Source organism: Globicephala melas, chromosome 1 (genome assembly GCF_963455315.2).
Source record: "Globicephala melas chromosome 1, mGloMel1.2, whole genome shotgun sequence".
NCBI lineage: Eukaryota > Metazoa > Chordata > Mammalia > Artiodactyla > Delphinidae > Globicephala > Globicephala melas.
The window spans coordinates 156,941,347-156,961,881 of NC_083314.1; positions in this window are offsets into that span (position 1 = coordinate 156,941,347).

The following is a 20,535-nucleotide window of genomic DNA, read 5'->3' on the forward strand; positions in this document are numbered from 1 at the left end:
CGCAGACCCACGAATTTGCAAAGGAATGTGTGTGTGGTAAACCACTGAGACTTTGAGGTTGCTTGTGACAAAGAACCGACTAATATACCAACGAAGGTGAGAAACCACCAGGAAATGGCCAAGGATGAGCACCCTGCAGGTGTCCAGGGGCCGGGTGTGATAGAGAACCCATCACACCATCAAGGCCAGGGGCAGCAGGATGCCCCGTCTCAGGGCAGGCCAATCATGGGTACCCCAGGGGCTGCCTTCTTCCACCATCCAGGCCACCCCTAGCTTCAGAGGGACCTCACGACCCCAAATGTCCTGAACTGTTTTTTTCAGAACATCCCTAAGGTGAGGCCTGAAAGTAGCGGACACTACTGTATCCACGTAATACGCTATGACCAAACGTGGTCAGAGGGGAAGAGGGAAGAAACAAAACCCTCAGGACCGCCAGGAGTATCTGGGATGATCGTGGAAGAGTTAAGGTCTGTGTTGATTTGGAAGCCTGGCCAGCAAATTTACTCACTGCTGAGATTCAGGAATGACGCTGAAACAGGGAACATGATTCCTAGTCAGTTTAACGGGACTACAGATGACTCTTTCCTGGGAATCTGTGGCACTGAGAGAATTGCTGTCATTGCAGGCACTTGGCAGAGAAATCAGGCGCCTGCTTCTAGTCCCTTAGGCTGCATCCCCTGGGGACCTCCAGTTCAGCGACTTGGTTCCCTGAGCTGAGCCGACCCCTGTGCGGCTGTTGGTCACAGCCTGTCTGCATGTGGCTTGAATTTGGGTTCGGGGCTTTCTAATTACAGCCTGATTTGTCATTTAAAATATGCACAGAAATTCGGATGCACGTGGGATTTTAATTCTAGCATCTCTTTGTGCTTGGAGAGGCAAGGCTTCTGCCTTCTCCCAGGGAAGGCTGCCGAATATGCTACACAAGGGAACCTTGGCTTTTCAGGAGTTTCAATTACTAGGGGAGAAATGGCAACTGGGCCTAAATGTCAGCAATCTTGGTTTCGGTCCTGGCTCTGCCAACAATGTCTGTGCCACCTTGGGCAAGACTGGTCATTGCGTTGCATGTCAGTTTCATTTTCTGAGCCGTGGGGCTTATAAAAACCAGGCTTGAAGGGATGTTGTGGAGACCAAATGAGATAATGCAAGTAAATGCTTATCACCACGTCTGGCACCAGATGCCATGATATTATGGTATGGGGTACCTATACGGTAGCTTCTGTTTTCGTTACTTTTAATAATAGCAAAGTGCTTAGCATATAGTAAGTATTCCATCAGTAGGTAGAGCTATTATTGTTATTACGATTATTAAAACAGATCTGATCATGGGCATCTCACGTCTGAAACCCCTCATGAATCCTCCTGCACTCAGAAGTGGTTTTCAAAAGTACTGTTTGGAGTTCTGAGGCTGAGTACTTGTCTGTTTGATGTTTAGGAAAGCTGAGGCTCAGAGTGGTACCTAAGTGTCCAAGGTCACTCAGATATGACGTTACAAAGCCAGAAGGCCAAGCTGGTTCCCTCTACACTTCCTCCCAAGGCACACTGAACTTCCCCCTTTTCCTAGAGACCCCGGGCACCTTCATATTTATGCTGCTTTGCGGAAATCACTCCCTCGTCTAGAAACCTCTTTCCACTTCGCTGCTTGTCCAAAATACATCCTGGTCTGGGAAGCCCCCCCAAGCCCCTGGGGCAGTCACTGCTTCATGCTGGGTGTCTCTGTTGGAGCCTGATCCTGGGTTGTGAAGGTCTGTCTTTGCACTGGGCTGTGACCCCCAGGTCCCCGGGCCTGGCCCATCTCCTCCCTGTTATCCCAACCTTATCATTGACCAAGTGCAGTACGAGCGATAAATGAATCAAACTGACGCTGATTCTAGGCTGTTATAAACATGCCAGGAGGGCTTAGGTGAGACCACCTGATCCCTGCCTTACTCACACCCTGAGCTCATATGCTCGAGGGGAGAGTCAACAGGACAGCCAGAGTCCTGCAGGAACCCAGGTCCTGCACATATGAGCTTTGTGTTAGGCACCACAGTAGGTCTGCCAGATAAAATATAGGATAAATCTCAGATACTTTCTCCCCTCCCCACTTTTTTTTTAGTATAAGAATGTTCCCATGAAATATTTGGGACTTATACTAAAAATTATTTGGTTTTGATCTGAAATCCAAATTTAACTGGGTGTCCTGTATTTTTATTTGCTGAATCTGCCAGCCCTCTGACACAGGCACATCTATACACGCTGCCCTGGACAGGCATCCCAGGCACGTCTGCAGACAGTGGTCTCTGAGGCGGCTTCCCCGGGTGTGTCTATGCATGCTAACTCTGGGCATGTATCCATACAGGCCAACTAATTTTCTAACATCATACATTTCATAGATGGCGTCTAAGAGTCCCACTTTTTCCCATTTTAGCATCTCTGTAATGGGGACCCATCTTTGGGCATGGGTGGCGATGTAGCCATCACTCACTCAGCAAGTGCAGTCTTTGTGGTTATGCTGGGAAGCCTGACTGGACACTAGAAGCCCCTCGGTGGGTCAGTCAACAAAATATTCTGCAACCGTTTGAGGAAGGAAATAAGTTTATTGTTTAAAAACCGTCTGTTGACACCTTCTGGAAAGATCAAGAAAGAGTCAGCATCACAAATGCAAGATGGGTATCCAGCTCAGAAGAAAATCCAGAGATTCTAGTGGAGTGCTCTTTGAAGAAACCCGGCATCATCTACGTTCTTGATGTCTCAGAGGGCGATACTGGGTGGGAAAACACGGACATTGATGACTCTGAGTGAAAACATGATCCAGAGAGTTGGACCCTGAATAGGAAGGTTAGAAATACCGGAACAGTTCATTGCACTCAGAATATTCTTTACACTTATCATATTCCTTGATATATATTAACAATTAAAGAAATATTAAATAATACTTTCAACAGCAGAAAGTAAACATCTGAGTGATGAGAAAGCATTGTGTCACAGCACTTTTCCTTTCTTATGAATATATGAAACAATGATTCCCTTAACGATCAGCGACATCTTAGACTGGATGAAATACAGGTAGTTGAATTCAGTTAAGCCAGCAGTCAGTAAACCTAGACTAATTGACTTAAATTTAAAGGAACCCAGGAGGGCATGAACCTTTCCCTGGTGAGATGGCCTCTGTGGTGATGGGTCCTTACAGATAGTCATTTTTCAGGAGAATCATGCTCTTTATATGAGGGCTGCATGGGTTGGGGGAGCTAGTGTCATTTTGGAAGGGGCCTTTCTTCATTACGTGGGAGTGTTCTGTGCATTATAGGATGTTGGCATCTTTGGCTTCTACCAAGTTCTCTAGTATCTCTCCAGTCATGACAGGAACAGACAAAGGCTCCAAAGTCCCCATACATTCCAGACGCCCCTTGGGGCCAGTGCGACTCCTGGCTCTGAGTCCACTGGCCTACGGGATGTGGAGGGTTTGATGCAGGCCTGCCGCCTGTTGGCACAGCTCTATCCTCCCTGCGCTGTAGCCTCATGTACTCATCTTCCAAAAAGTCACAGCACTGCCAGGATTATTCAGGTCTGAGGTGTGTGCCCAGCCTGGCTTGGAGGGGCTGGGGGCACAGCCCCGGGCATGTCTGCCTCCCCACCATCAGGCCCCAGCCGGCCTTGGTCTGCCCTGTGTCCTGCCAGGAGCATTTTCTCTGCGTTCCTCAAGGCAGCCTCAGAGAGAGAGCACGTCATCTCCTTTTCATTTACATGGGGATTACTGGAGACCAGAAAAGCGCTTTAAAATGATATAATGTCTCTGCACCTCATCAAACCCTTCCCCGTCCACCAATTTCTGCCTGATTTACAGTTAATACTGCACACTCCCATCACCCTGCCGGAGAAGCGGTGATTATTTCTCCATTGCCATAAAGAATGTAAAGGAGATGGGAAAAATCAGGTGAATTCAGAGAAAGTTTCGTGTAAAAAAATAAAGTGCTGGGGGAGGGGAGGGGGTGTCAGGGAAGGCAGCAGAATAATGGGAGCAAAAGTATTCCTGGAACCAGTTTCAGGGTCAAACGATTCCTCCGGGCCTTGCAGGGGAGCCAGCAGGCGTGGGACTGCTGGTGCACTTGACAGATGCTCGGGGCCAAGGTTGACGCAGGTCCTGGTGTGGAGGCTCACCTGGACTCATCCCCCCGGGTGTCTGATCTGGATAAAGGACCCCATCAAGGAGTCAGCCCACCCTAAGGGATGGTGAGAGGACTGCCCATCCTCTCCCCTTTCCCCTGGACAAGAGGGTCTGGTGAGCATTTAGGCTTCTGCGTCTCTGAGAAGCAGAAGGTGGCTCTGAATTGAGAGCTCCTGGATGGGGATTCGTATATACTGCTTGAGTTAGCTGGACACTAACAGCCCAAAGGTGGAGTCTGGGCTCACATCTTAGCCCTGATGAGTGCTGGCTTGTAAAACCTCGGGCAGTCATTTCACACCCCTAAGCCTCAGTCTTCTCATCTATAAAATGGGATAAACTGGCATATGGTGAATGCTAATCAAAAACAGTTCTGATTGTCTGTATCAAGCAATCAACCAATCAACGCTCAGCAGCGGACGTGTCATTGCCATCCTCCAGCTGGTGAGTGCATGTGACAGTATTCTTTCAAGTTTGTTGCTGTTGTTGGACCTTCGCTGATTTTACCATCAGAGAGTATCATTTGTGATTCTTCAGAGGAAAGCGGTACTCTTAAGTCTCCGCATCATCCAACAGTCAGAGAATGATGGAATCCACTGGATCGACTTAGTGGTACTGTAGTAACCCGGTATTTATCTATTGCTGAATCATAAACTACCCTAAAATGTAATGACTTAACACACAGCTGTTCTATTATTTTCTCCTGATTCTTGGTTCTCACTCCGGTCTGAGTGCCTCTGTTCTCCACGTGGCCTCTCCACATGGTCAGCTGGGGCATCCTCACAGCAGCACGCTGGCCTCCATGCAGTCAGACCTCTCACTCAGCGGCTGGCTTCCCCCAGAGCATCCAAAAACAGAAGTTGCCAGGACTTCTTAAAGCCTAGGTTCTGAACTGGCACGTCCACCGCATCCTACTGGTTAAAAACAGGTCATGGGGCCAACCCAGAATCGAGAGGAGGTAGGTTCACAAGGGCGTTCAACTGAGTGGTTTACTACAGACAGTTCAACTAACAGTTTTTACACCTAGGTCTTTAGTATCATTATTTTTCTTTTTTTCCATAATAGTTTGCCTTTGAATTTTTACTTCTATGGTCACCATTTAGTGCACATGGATCTTTACTGCAAGTAACCTCAAATCAAATCTCTTTCTTTCTTCTTTTTTTTGAATTAGGAAAGAGAACAGTAAGGAAATATGGGTGTCATGTGGTCGTGCCTCTCTGCTTGTCTTCCTGGCTTTCTGGGCCTTGGGCACCTTCTCCTGCTCCTGTAGCTGCTCACGCAATCCATGAGCATCTCTCCCTGTCTCTAGAATGGTCTTTATCTGTACTGATCTCTGTACCTCTCATCTTTGTTCTCTCTGAGACTCTGTTTCTGTGACTGTCTCTATGCCTCTGTATTTCTCTCTTAACCTCTCTGTTCTGTGCACATTTTTGTGTCTTTATTTCTGTTGGACTCTCTGTCGGCCTCTCTGTCTCTCTCTCTCCCTATGAATCTTCTGCTTTTTCGCTCCATCTCCAACCGTCATTTTAGCCAGACACTTGGTCCTGTCGTTGTTGTAAAACGTGACCTTCACACTGGTATAGACACAGAACTTTACGTTCTGTCTTTGGCTGAAGAGTCCAGGGATTTCCTGAGTTGGAGAGGCCCAGCCTGCCCCAGGAGCCTTGCCTTACCTGGAGAAGTTGTCTAGGGACTCCTTTCTTTTCTCTCTTCCCAGCATCTGGCCTCTGGAGCCTGAAAACTGCCTGGATTCCAAAGCCTTGCCAAACCCATAGGGATGACTACCTCTGCCTACGGGGGTCTCTTGGGAAGCAAAGGGATGGAGAGGAGGCAATGGGGGGTGAGGTGGGAGGTGAGGGTAGGGATGTGATGAGGGAATTGGAGACAAATTTCTCTGTCCCAGCCTTTGAGGAGCTGTAAAAGAAATGGAGGTATTTGGTTAGAGGAAGAAGGGTATGCGCCCTTCTGCAGGGCTGTCCCAGGATAGAGGGAGCCACGAGGCTGAACAGCTGCTGAGATGGGAACAGGATGGTGAGAGGGATCACATAGGGTTGGGCCTCTCCTCTGCTGTGCTGTGAGTCCAGGAGGATGCGGGTTTTGCCCCACATTCCTCTGTACCCCAGGACCTGGTCTTGTGCTGGGCGCACAGTAGATCAGGAAATACTGAATGCCCTCACTTCTTAACAGCTGTCCAACAGGAACCAGTGGCTTCCGAAGGTGGTGAGTTGCCCATCCCTGAATTTATGCAAGCCGAGGCAGAACAACCAGTGGAACATGGTCTAACCAGCCACCCCTTCGGAAGACAGTACCATCCTGGATTTCCTATTTGGAGATACTCAATTCAGGTGTGGAATTATAAACCAAAGGCCCATTGAACCAAAGCAGGAGGGTTCAGTGTCCGCACTCTGACCCTGACCTCACAGCCCTGGCCAAGCGCTCTGTCCCCTCTCCCCAGGACCCTCACTCTGCGGATCCTCCCTCCCTTTTCCCTGGAACCTGCCAGCAGAGGTGGGTTCAGGCTGTGCAGGGCCAGGGTTGAGGCGGGGTGGAAGCAGCCCATACTTCCCAGGCTGCTGGCAGTGGCATCTCTGAGAGCCTCACCTGGAATTGACCTTCCCCTGACCTTGGGCACCAGATCACATGCAGGCTGCACTGGGTTGCACGCAGCATCTTTCTAAACTGCTGCAGGCAGCTTCCAAACCCACCAAAACGAAGGGAGAAATAATTCAGGGTTTAGGGAATGAACGTATCGATCTTTCCACTTTCAAAACTGCTTTTCTGCTGAGTTTCTGAGGAGGCTGGTGCAGAACTGGACTCTGCAGGGAAGCTCCGATAACTTCGGGGCTCCCTAGGTCTCCCACGTGGAACCCTGGCTGGAGGTGGGCTGAGCAGAACAGACCCCGGGGGGGATGTGCACTCCTGGGCACCAACACAGCTGTGGGCACCAACACAGCTACAGACACCAGTGTGTAAATAAGCCAGTGTGCCTGCTTTCAGAACCACTTCCAGCTGCAAGGGCAAATGCTCAAGCTCACACACACACAATGAGAATGTATACCTGCACCCCTGACACACGGGTGTGCGTGGGCACAGCTACGCCAACCAGCCCATCCATATGCATGGACACATGGAAATACACCAGTGCCTGTGTGCACGCCTGCACTTATGAGAGGACACACACACAAAGAGACACAGCCAGAGGCTCACGTGTGCTTATGTTCACAAAGAGCAGGTACACAGGCCCTCAGCAAAAGTCTCACGCAAAGGCAGACCTGCACATGCACCCACCTGCCTACAGGCACTCTGGTGCACCTGCGTGTGTACACCTACGTGCAGCTGTATCCACTAATATACACGCAGTGTGCTGTGTTCATCCACCTCTTCCTCCCTCCTTCCCTCTCTCCTTTCTACAGATGAGTGTCAGATGCAGCACAGCAGAGTGGTGAAGACTCTCTGGTCCAGTTCTAGGGCCCGCCACTTTCTAGCTCTGTCTGACCTTGAGCAAGTTATTTACTCTCTCCAGGTATCAGTGTCTTCATCTGTAAAATGGGGATAATGATAGTACCTACCTCGTGGGATTCTTATGTTAATATGTATAAAGCTCTTATGACAGTGCCTAGCACGGGGTAAGCTCCCTTGGGGTTGTCTCCACTACAGGAGCTGAGGAAGAGGTCAGAGAGCACAGGTGGCAACAGAAGTCTCGGGTTCGATTCCTGACGTTGTCCTTTAGACCTCTGTGACTCTGCCCTCAAACTTCAATTCTCTGTGCCTCGGTTTCCTCCCTTGTGACTGGGGATGGGCCGCCTTGGCCTGGCTGCCTCCTGGGGCTCAGGTGAGAGCTGAGTTCCCTTCAGGAGCTGTCAAGTGGTGGTGATGCTTCAGAGAATTTCATCTGGTGGAGAACCACAGGACCCAGGAGACTCCACTGGAGCCTGGTGGTGGCTTAGGGGCAGTCGACACATGAGCTGGAGCCCCAGTACCTGGCGTTGTTCTCACCATTCGGGTCACCTACGTGGATCTGGATGGTTGTGTGTGCTGAAGTGCTGCTTGGAAGTTAAAATACCGTGGCTTCCATCACACGTGGAAGCTTGGAGATTCTAGCAGGAAAGCGCAGCTGCTGGCTCCCTTGGACCACTGGGGCTCATCCTCCTCTTTGGAGGTGCAATCGGGGGAGGGGCCGTGGAAAATGCAGTCAGCCAGGTGAGCCAGCGCTATGGGGTGGTCCCTGGGGCTGGCAGAGAGAGCATGTCAGATCATGACATCCCCTGAGGAACATTTAGGGTCTCCCATTGGCCTTAGAGGAAACACCCAACCCCTCCTCTAGGCCTCCAAGGCCCTCTTTCCACCTCACCTCCCTCATTCATTTTGCTCTAGCCAGGCGGCCTTCTTTCTGTTCCGAACCTGCTTCTGTTTCAGGTTTTGTCCCTGCAGGTCTCTGCCTGGAATGCTCTTCTGGACGTGCACAGCTGACTCCTGACCTTTCAAGACTCAGCTCTAATCATCCTCCTCAGGCAGGTCTGCCCTGATGTGTCTGCTCTCACTCTGCCCATGGTAATACTTTATTTCCCTTGAATGTAGTGCACTTATCTTTTAAAAATATATTCATTTGCTGCCTGTCTCCCCCTCCTCCCACCCTAGAACATGGACCTTTGAGAGCAGGATCTTCCCAGTGCCTGGCCCATAGTAGATGCTCAACTAATACATGCTGTCCAAATAGCTAGCAGACTTACCATTCCTACCCACTGCTGTGTAATTTAGCAGTTCTCAGTGGTAGGATGTACCATGAGGGATTTTCGGTGAAGAATATCGTACCATGGCTGTGGGTGATTTGTTAACAACAACCAAAAAAAGAGCAGGTTCAAAGTCATCACCATCCTGATAACACTCTCACTTTTTCAAATTCCAACATGGTTTCTGAGTGAAAGAGACAAAGGAGGAGTCACAACCAGGGAATCGGGAATTGTGTCCCCAGTCCCATCCCTACCTCAGCTTTCCATACCTAATAGCCAGTTAGGTACTGTTAATAAGGATTCAAACTCATATAGTGCTTCAGTGTCTTGAAAACACTTGTGGTATCATCAAAATCTGGGTCTGCATGCCAGACTGTTGTATACAGGTGAACTTATATATTTGGGAAGATAGAAAGATGAGGATCCCAGGTGTAGGAGATGGAGCAGTGGCCCCAGAAACCAACCTGCAGACATGAGGGAGAAATACATGTTTGCTGTCATCAGCCACTGAAATTTGGGGCTTATTATGCAGCAGCATCATTACAGCACTAGCTGACTAATACACTGGGCGTGTGAATCTAAGTGTCTTGTTAGGAAGAAAGTTCTTGACCAAATGTCCGTGAGGTAAGGTCCAGGGGACCATTTTGGGTGGGGTGACTCTGATGGTATTGCTGGTGTTGGACTCTTCTAATTTGTCTGTCCTTTTAACTTTTAATTAAGTTCTCATCCTAGCATAGGTCCTGGCATACTGTTGGTGCTTAAAAATGATTGCTGAAATAAGGACTGATGAAATGAATGGGTAGCAGGCCTGAACCGTGGTCCCTAAAGTCAGCTGAACGAGAAGTATTACACTTCTTTCTTTTTTAAAAAATTGAGGCATAATTAACATATACATTCTATTAGTTTCAGCTATACAACATAATGATTCGATATTTGTATGTATTGCAAAATGATCACACAATAAGTCTAGTTAATGTCCATCATACATAGTTACAGAAATATTTTTCTAGTGATGAGAACTTTTAAGATCTATTCTCTTAGCAACTTTCAAATATGCAATACAGTATTATTAAATACAGTGACCATGCTGCATACATTTCTTATTTTTTAAAAAAATCAGATTAATTTCTAATCGGAGCCCTTCTCCTGGAAGTATGCCTGGGAGGAACCTGGGAGCAAGCCAAGCTCTATCAGAGAAGTCTATCTTCCCTTCCATTTAATTTCCTGCCTCCAAGGACATAGGATGGCCCAGTGGGAAAAACACAAAACTTGAGTCAGGATGATCTGAGTTCAGATCCTGGTTCTGCACTTGCCACTCATGTGACCTTGCATGATTCATCCATTTGTCTCAATGTCTTCACCTGTAAAATGGGACTAATGAGTCCTTCCTCCAAGTGTGAATGTAGGGATCAAAGGGATGATGCAAGGCTCTCAGGGCAGTGCCTGTCATAGGAAAGGGGCCAGGAAATGGCTGTCCTTTGGCTCCCTAAGGTGTCAACCAGGTCACATCATCTTACAAAAGTAGAAAGAACCTCCAATGACAATGGCCATCAGCTCATGGCCCCTCTCATTGGATCTATGACCTCCCCTGTGTCCCCCCATCCAGATTATCTTGAAGCAAATCCTAAAATCCATATACTTATTTTCTCTTCTCCTGTATATGTTCAAAATTTTACATAATAAAAAGTAACAAAGTGAGGGTGGCAGGAATAGTTTATGCAATGTTCCTGGTACTTAGCAGGGTTTTAAGCCATCCTGGGATGGGGAAGTTCTTCCAAAACAAAGCAACATCTGTAACAGTAAAGAGAGTTAAAGGTGTATATAGTTCAAGAAGGAGTGGGGAATTCCCTGGAGGTTCAGTGGTTAAGACTTGGCGCTTTCACTGCCGGGGCCTTGGCTCAATCCCAGGTTGGGGAACTAAGATCCTGCAAGCCACGAGGCATGGCCTAAATAAATAAATAAAGGCAAACAAAGATTTTCAACAAGCATAACTTAAAAAGTTAATATCACTATTTTCTACTGAGGGCTCTGACAATTCATTAACTCTACCACTTCAATTACAAAATGGGAAATAGCATAAACAATTCACAGAAGATTAAAATACAAAATAGTCAATAAACATGTAAAAAGATGTTCCACTTTACCAGTAATCAAGGAAATTTAAATTAAGACAAAAATAGCATTTTATCCACCAAATCAGCAAAGATTTAAGAAATGGTAATGCTCAATGCCAGCAAGGATGAAGCTAGAGAGCCCTCTCATATTCTATTGTAGGTCATTTAAATTGGCATCTCTTTTCTGAAAAACAAGTTGGGACTAGGTATTGAAACCTTAAAATACAAGTTGGGACTATGTATTAAAACCTTAAAAAAAAAAAAACCCATATCCCTCAGGGCTAGGATTCTGCCTCTAGGAAATACTCAGAAATTCAGGCCAAAAGTTATACACAATGACATTCATTATTTATAATAGAATTTTTTTTTTTTTAAAAAAGAGACAACCTAAATATTCCACAGTAAGAGAGTGGTTAAATAAACTGTGGTACATTTTTATGGTACAACATTCCCCAACCGTTAATAATTATATTTTCCAACAATTTTTAATAACATGGAAAAATACTTACTCTCTAACGTTAAATGAGAAAAAGCAGGATACTGAACTGTCATCATGCTGTATAATCCCGATTATGTAAATAAATAAATAAACAAACATAATATACATATAGAAGGGTGATCATTGAGGCAGAACAAAAATACTGTAGAGAGATCCTGCAGGTTTTAAAAGTTCCTACCAGTCTCTGGTGTCAAAGACAGAAGTCACCTTGGAAAAATTGTTCTTGGTTTTGGAGGTTCTTTTCTTTTTCTGTTTTTTTTTTTTTTAAATTGAAGTATAGTTTATTTACAATGTTGTGTTAATTTCTGCTCTACAGCAAAGAGATTCAGTTATACATATACATACATTCTTTTTTACATTCCTTTCCATTATGGTTTATCACAGGATGTCGAATGGATAAACAACAAAGTCCTACTGTATAGCACAGGGAACTATATTCAATATCCTGTGATAAACCATAATGGGGGTTCCTTAGTTACGCAAATGTAGGACAAGTATCCCTTCAGTGGTCTTGGAGGGGGTGGGTGGGTGTAATACTGAGTATGGGGGAAATACCCAAAGGCAATTGATAAAACTCAGAAGTAAACTATTGTATTACTATTATTAATTTTCAGAGGAAAAGACTGTTTCGTGGTAGAGTGGGTACGTCTCTGAGAGAGAACTTTTGGATACTAATAGATTCTTTTTCTTTTTTTTTTCTTTTAGGGGAAGAACAGTGTGGAAGGCTTGATAGAAGGGTCTAATTCATTCATTCAGTAAGGAATGATTGTCTGCTACACACCAAGCACTGTTCTAACCCTCCGAGAACTGTCAGTCATGATGGAATCCCAGGTGTCATGGAGGGTTACTCTATTAGGAGAGACAGACAGTAAATCCACACGAGTATAATATATCAGGATGTGATACGCACTATGGAAAAGAAAGAGGGTAAAGGGCTAGGGAATTATGGGGTGGGTGTTATTTTGTGTGTGTGCGTGCGCGTGCGTGCGCGCTCGCGTGTGGTGTGTGGGTGCGGTGCTGGTCCAGAACCGGCCATGACGGTAGGTAACTTCTGAACAGAGATCTGAAGGAGGTGAGGGGGTGAGTCATTTGGACGTCTGCAGGGAGGGCATTGCAGGCAGTGGGGACATCAAGGGCAAAGCCCTAAAGATGGGAATGTACTTGAATGATGTGAAGAATAGCAGGGAGGCTGGTATGACCAGAAGGAAGGGGTAAGGGGGAGAGACATGGGAGAGGTGGGGGAGAGAATCGGGGTCAGATCATACAGGCATGATGAGCACTTTGGATTTTTTTTTAAAGAAACCTTACTGAGATTTAATTTATATGCAATAAAATTCACCCATTTTCAGTGTTTGTTTGATGGGTTTTGACAAATGTCTACATCCATGGAACTACCACCACCATCAAGATATAAGACATTTCCATCACCCTCGCTCCCCTTTGCCATCAATCCCTGCTCACCCGCCCCCAGGGGGCAGCCACTTATCTGCTTTCTGTCACCGTCATCTCACAGTATGCGCGCTTGTGTCTGACTTCTTTTGTTCAGCGTATTCATCCACATTGTGTGTATTCGTATTTTGCTCCTTTTTGTTGCGGAGCAGTTTTCCCTTGTTTATACCCAAGGTATTCATCCATCCACCTGTTGATGACATTTGGAGTTTTCTAGTTTGGGGCTCTAATGAAGAAAGCTGCTATGAACATTCTTGTCCACTTGTGTGGACATATGTGTTCATTTCTCTTGGGTAAAAAACTGAGTGGAATTGTGGATCGTAGGGTAAGTGTATGTTTCAGTTTATTAGACACGGCCAGCCTTCCAAAGCGGCTGTGTGCCATTAGACACTTTCACCAACAGTGTGTGAGAGCGCCAAAGCCTCCCCCCACCGACACTTGGTATGGTGAATCTTTTTTTTTTTTTGCTGTATGTGGGCCTCTCACTGTTGTGGCCTCTCCCGTTGCAGAGCACAGGCTCCGGACGCGCAGGCTCAGCAGCCACAGCTCACGGGCCTAGCTGCTCCGCAGCATATGGGATCTTCCCAGACCGGGGCACGAACCCATGTCCCCTGCACCGGCAGGCAGACTCTCAACCACTGCACCACCAGGGAAACCCTGGTGAATCTTTTTAATTGTCCCATTCCGTGGGTGTGTAATGGTATCTCACGTTTTACTTTGCTAGCAGCATGATCTCAGGCAACGTACTTAAGTTCTCTGAACTTTGGTTTCTGTGTCTGTAAAATGGGAATAATAATAGTTCCCGCCTCATAGTGATACTGTGAGGATTAAATGTGATGCTGTAGGTAAAGCGTTAGCTCAGTACTGGGCAAGTGGCCAGCGCTCAGTGGAGAAGAGCTAGCTATGTTATCTCTTGGCAGAAGGGATGTTCTCTCTGTTCCCAAACACAACCACCTTTCTTTTGTCATCAACCTTCTACCAGGCTGCTGGGGCCCACAGATCCCCCGTGGTGAGGCTTCTTTCTCTTGTGTCCCCTTATACGTGTCCTCTGACCTCTAATCCCTGAAAAAGGAAGCCTCCAAATGACTAAACCTCCTACTAATACCTGTGCTGGGTCTCACCTTCTATACCAAGTACCTCTTCCAGGCATCTTCCCAGTGAACATAGTTTTTGCCTGAGAAGAATTCTGGGGACAGCCATTAAGATAATACTAGTTTTCAGTTAGTGCCCCAAGCCCTGCCAGGGCTAATTCCTACAGGAGTGAGGGTTGTCCCAGGGACAGCGGCAGTACCGAGCAGAGCTGAGGCCGGTACCGGGCAGGGGTTGAAGGTGAAGGACCTTTGTAGGACTGCTAGCTGCCTCCACCCAGCATCCGTGACGATCCCCCCCCAATCCCCCCCCCCACCCCCTCCAGCTTTCTGCTCACGCTTCCTCAAGGAGATCTTGAATATTTATCACGTATTAGGTGAAAAAAGAAGTGGAAAAAAGAAGGAGGAAATTGTGTTACTGCATATGAAATTTGCCTGAAAAGTTTCCACTTTCCTCTAGTTGGAAAATAGTTTTGATTTGAAATATGAAGCGTCTCTCCAACTTATTATCTCAGGGACGAGAATGGAAAGTGATGCTCTTTGGGCTTCAGGTGGAGCCGCCGGAGGTGGTGGGCGTTTGTGCGCACCATGGATTGTCTCTAGAAATTGCCCCTTGTGCATCAAAATCGCACATTTTCTTTTTGTCCTCTCGTATTGCTTCCCCCACCAAAATGTGCCGATCACTCCCAGGCCGCAGTGAGCAGAGAGGAGGATCTCATGGGAGGCAGCAGGGTCCCTGCATCAGACAGAACGCCCAGGCTCATCTGGGGCTGGGCACACGTTTGAATGCAGCAGGCTTTGCTCCATCTCATTCAGTTCCAGGCTGGAAGGGATCCCTTAGGCCGAGAGGCCAACTCCCTCTACGGCAGATATTCTGTGCTTTTCTGGGTCACTGCTCCCTTGGAGACTCAGAAGACAGCTGTGGAGCCACGCTGCAGAAAAGCACACCCCAACTTGTGCACACACCTTGAAGAGGGGTGGGAGTGTGGATTCCCTAAATTCAGTCCACAGGACACCTTCAGGTCAAGAATATTTTAGCATGACATTAAAAACACCACCACAAAATCATGATAGGCGTCATTTGTTGAACACTTAGGTACCAGTCACTAGACTCAGCATCTCTACATGAGTTAACACGAGTGGAGGTGCTTAGCGGATTGCCTGGCATGTAGTAAGTGCTCCTGGAACTGTAATTCTCACTTCATCCTCACAACAACCCTCGTTGCTGTATTAGCCCTATACTATGGGTGAGATTCCCGAGGTTCAGAAACTTTAAGTCATTTGCCAGATGTCACCAGCAGTGAGCAGCGGCAATAGGTCTCTCTGACTCCAGCCTCATGATCTTCCCATTCACGATGCAGGGGGTCCTTGCCTTTCCTTCCACATCTTCAGCACCGGGGCCCCTGCAACCACTCAAGCCAGGCACCTTTCCGGGTCTGGATTGTTCTGACTTTCTGAAAGGCTTTTTCTTCCCTGAGGCCCAAACTTGCCCCCTCGATCTTAGCCCTGTCCTCTGTGGCCACACACAGAGCATAGTGTTTTACAACAACTCTGCCAAGATTTCAATCCTGTCACACCTTCTTCCAGCTCAGTTCCTTCCACTGCATCTCAGAGACTAGTTCAAGGTCACATACCCCCGGAGGCAGGATTTACCCTGGCTGTATTAGTTTCCTGTGACTGCTGTAACAAACGACTGTAAACTGGGGGCTGGAAACAAAGGAATGTGTTCTCTTACAGTTCTGGAAACCAGAACTCTGAGATTGAGGTGTTGGCAGGTTTCCTTCTAGAGATCCTAGGAAAGAATATGTTTTTTACCTTTTCCAGCTTCCGGTGACTGACAACATTCCTTGACTTGCAGACGCATCATTCCAATCTCTGCCTCTGTCTTCACCTTGCCTTCTCTTCTGTGTGTCTTCTTTTCTCTTAAGAGCACTTGTTACTGAGATTAAGGCCCACCCAGATAATCCAGGATGATCTCAACTCTAGATCCTTAATTAATTAATAAGGTAGCAGGCAAATGCAAAACAACAAAATGTATGAGAAATACAAGGAGAAAGAAACACACTAGCAGTAGAAGATTTTACTTTATTTTCCGTTTGGCAGAGTAAGTAGATAAAAGGTAAATATGAATAAATTAGACCTAAATGACATCGTTAACAAAGTTGACATACCTATGACAAAAAGAGACAGAGAGACAACTCCTCTGCTACAGTTTTCCTTTAGGTGCCCTTGAGACCTTTCCAAAAATTGACCATGTGTAAGGCTATACATCAAACCTCAATAACTCTCCCCGTCAAAAGTACAGACATCATTTTTAGTATATGTACTGCTGAAATGAGCCCCAGACATCATTGTCAGATCATTAGTACAGTGAGGTAGAAAATAACAATAGGGCTTCCCTGGTGGCACAGTGGTTGAGTCCGCCTGCCGATGCAGGGGACACGGGTTCGTGCCCCGGTCCGGGAAGATCCCACATGCCGCGGAGCGGCTGGGCCCGTGAGCCAAGGCCACTGAGCCTGCGCGTCCGGAGCCTGTGCTCTGCAACAGGAGAGGCCACAACAGTGAGAGGCCCGCATACCACAAAAAAAAAAGAAGAAAGAAAATAACAAAATTAGAAAACAAAACTCCTCTGCTGTATGGGGGTAGAGGGGCAGTGGGAGCAGCCTAGAAGTGCCAGAGGAAAAGTGTATATAGCCTTAAATGCTCCACCCTGAATTCAATAAACAAGAATGAGAACACAGCACCGAAGCCACATAGTTAGAAAGGATAACAAAATAAGCTTAAGGAAAGCAGAAGGAAAAGGTAGCAAAGTAATTTGAAAGAATAATTTAATGATTTAGAAAATAGAATAACAGTAGATAATTAAGATCCAAAGAAGGTTTAAAAGACAACATTAAGACAGATACATTGACAGCTCCAATAAGGAACACGTTTAGAAGGCAAATATATACAGAATAAGAAATAATAAAGAGGAACTGACACAGAGACAAGGTTAACCATTAAAACCATTTGCTTAACTCTACGAAGACAAATTTGAAACAGAATGGCTATAGAATTTTCTAATTCCAGAAGACGAAAAACATTCTAAATGTAATGATAATCCATGGAAAAATGGAGCAAGTCGTCAAAGAGTTATATCCCCAAGTGCACTAGGCCAAATGGTTTCACAGAAGAATTTTACCTGCTTTAAAAACAAATAATTTGAATATAAATTACTCTGTTCTAGAAATTGAAAAAAGGAAAAAAACCCAATTATTTAAATGAATCAGGAAATCCATTGAGACTAAATCTCAGTGAAAATTCAACATAAAAAGAAAATGCCAAACTAATTTCACTTATGAATATCAATTTTAGAATCCTAAGTAAAATATTAGTACACAGAATTAGCAGCACTTAAAAGTAGAGTATATCCAAGTGGAATTCATTCTAGGAATGCAAGGATGGCTTAACATTAAAAAATCAATTAAATGATTTATCGTATTGAAATGATTCATCTATGAGAAGGAAAGATCAATTCTTGATTTTAAAATAACACAATAAAATAGAAATAGATGGATATTTTCTTTTATTCTTTTATTCTTTTTTTTAACATATGTATTGGAGTATAATTACTTTACAATGTTGTGTTAGTTTCTGCTGTATAACAAAGTGAATCACCTATTCGTATACATACATCCCCATATATCCTCCTTCTTGCATCTCCCTCCCACCCTCCCTATCCAACCCCTCTACGTGGTCACAAAGCACCGAGCTGGTCTCCCTGTACTATGCGGTTGCTTCCCACTAGCTATCTATTTTACATTTGGCAGTGTATATATGTCCATGCCGCTCTCTCACTTCGTCCCAGCTTACCCTTCCCCCTCCCTGTGCCCTCAAGTTCATTCTCTACATCTGCGTCTTTATTCCTGTCATGCCCCTGGGTTCGTCAGAACGTTTTTTTTTTTGTTGTTGTTTTAGATTTCATATATATGTGTTAGCATACGGTATTTGTTTTTCTCTTTCTGACTTACTTCACTCTGTATGACGGACTATAGGTCCATCCACCTCACTACAAATAGTTCAATTTCATTTCTTTTTATGGCTAAGTAATATTCCATTGTATATATGTGCCACATCTTCTTTATCCATTCATCTGTTGATGGACACTTAGGTTGCTTCCATGTCCTGGCTATTGTAAATAGTGCTGCAATGAACATTGTGATACATGTCTCTTTTTGAATTATGGTCACCTCAGGGCATATGCCCAGTACTGGGATTACTGGGTCGTCAGACCCAGTTCTATTTTTAGTTTTTTAAGGAACCTCCATACTGTTCTCTATAGTGGCTGTATCAATTTACATTCCCACCAACAGTGCAAGAGGGTTCCCTTTTCTCCACACTCTCTCCAGCATTTACTGTTTGTGGATTTTTTGATGATGGCCATTCTGACGGGTGTGAGGTGATACCTCATTGTAGTTTTGATTTGCATTTCTCTAATGATTAGTGATGTTGAGTATCCTTTCATGTGTTTGTTGGCAATCTGTATATCTTCTTTGGAGAAATGTCTATTTAGGTCTTCTGCCCATTTTTGGATTGGGCTGTTTGTTTTTTTGATATTGAGCTGCATCAGCTGCTTGTATATTTTGGATATTAATCCTTTGTCAGTTGCTTCGTTTGCAAATATTTTCTCCCATTCTGAGGATTGTCTTTTCGTCTTGTTTATGGTTTCCTTAGCTGTGCAAAAGCTTTGAAGTTTCACTAGGTCCCATTTATTTATTTTTGTTTTTATTTCCATTTCTCTAGGAGGTGGGTCAAAAAGGACTTTGCTGTGATTTATGTCAGACAGTGTTATGCCTATGTTTTCCTCTAAGAGTTTTACAGTGTCTGGCCTTACATTTAGATCTTTAATCCATTTTGAGTTTATTACTGTATATGGTGTTAGGGAGTGTTCTAATTTCATTCTTTTACATGTAGCTGTGCAGTTTTCTCAGCACCACTAATTGAAGAGGCTGTCTTTCTCCATTGTATATTCTTGCCTCCTTTATCAAAAATAAGGTGACAGGGCTTCCCTGGTTGCACAGTGGTTGAGAGTCTGCCTGCCGATGCAGGGGACATGGGTTCGTGCCCCGGTCTGGGAAGATCCCACATGCTGTGGAGTGGCTGGGCCCATGAGCCATGGCTGCGGAGCCTGCATGTCTGGAGCCTGTGCTCCGCAATGGGAGAGGCCACAAGAGTGAGAGGCCTGCGTACTGCAAAAAAAAAAGTAATTAAAAAAAATAAGGTGACCATATGTGCGTGGGTTTATCTCTGGGCTTTCTATCCTGTTCCACTGAGCTATATTTCTGTTTTTTGTGCCAGTACCATACTCTCTTGACTATTGTAGCTTTGTAATATAGTCTGAAGTCCAGGATCCTGATTCCTCCAGCTCTGTTTTTGTTTCTCAAGATTGCTTTGGCTATTTAGGGTCTTTTGTGTTTCCATACAAATTGTGAAATTTTTTGTTCTAGTTCTGTGAAAAATGCCATTGGTAGTTAGATAGGAATTGCTTTGAATCTGTAGATTGCTTTGGGTAGTGTAGTCATTTTCACAATGTTGATTCTTCCAATCCAAGAACATGGTATATCTCTCCATCTGTTTTTATCATCTTTAATTTCTTTCATCAGTGTCTTATAGTTTTCTGCATATAGATCTTTTGTCTCCTTAGGTAGGTTTATTCCTCGGTATTTTATTCTTTATGTTGCAATGGTAAATGGGAGTGTTTCCTTAACTTCTCTTTCAGATTTTTCATCATTAGTGTATCGGAATGCAAGAGATTTCTGTGCATTAATTTTGTATCCTGCTTTACCAAATTCATTGATTAGCTCTAGTAGTTTTCTGGTAGCATCTTTAGGATTCTCTATGTATAGTATCATGCCATCTGCAAACAGTGACAGTTTTACTTCTTCTTTTCCAATTTTGACTCCTTTTCTTTCTTTCTCTTCTCTGATTGCTGTGGCTAAAACTTCCAAAACCATATTGAATAATAGTGGTGAGAGTGGGCAACCTTGTCTTGTTCCTGATCTTAGAGGAAATGGTTTCAGTTTTTCACCATTGAGAACGATGTTGTCTTTGGGTTTGTCCTATATGGTCTTTATTATGTTGAGGAAAGTTCCCTCTATGCCTACTTTCTGGAGGGTTTTTATCATAAATCGGTGTTGAGTTTTGTCAAAAGCTTTTTCTGCATCTATTGAGATGATCATATTGTTTTTATCCTTCAATTTGTTAATGTGGTGTATCACATTAATTTGTGTATACTGAAAAATCCTTGCATTCCTGGAAAAAAAACCCACTTGATCATGGTGTATGATCTTTTTAATGTCCTGTTGGATTCTGTTTGCTAGTATTTTTGCATCTATATTGATCAGTGATATTGGCCTATAGCTTTCGTTTTTTGTGACATCTTTGTCTAGTTTTGGTATGAGGGTGATGGTGGCCTCATAGAGAGTTTGGAAGTGTTCCTCACTCTGCTATACTTTGGAAGAGTTTGAGAAGGATA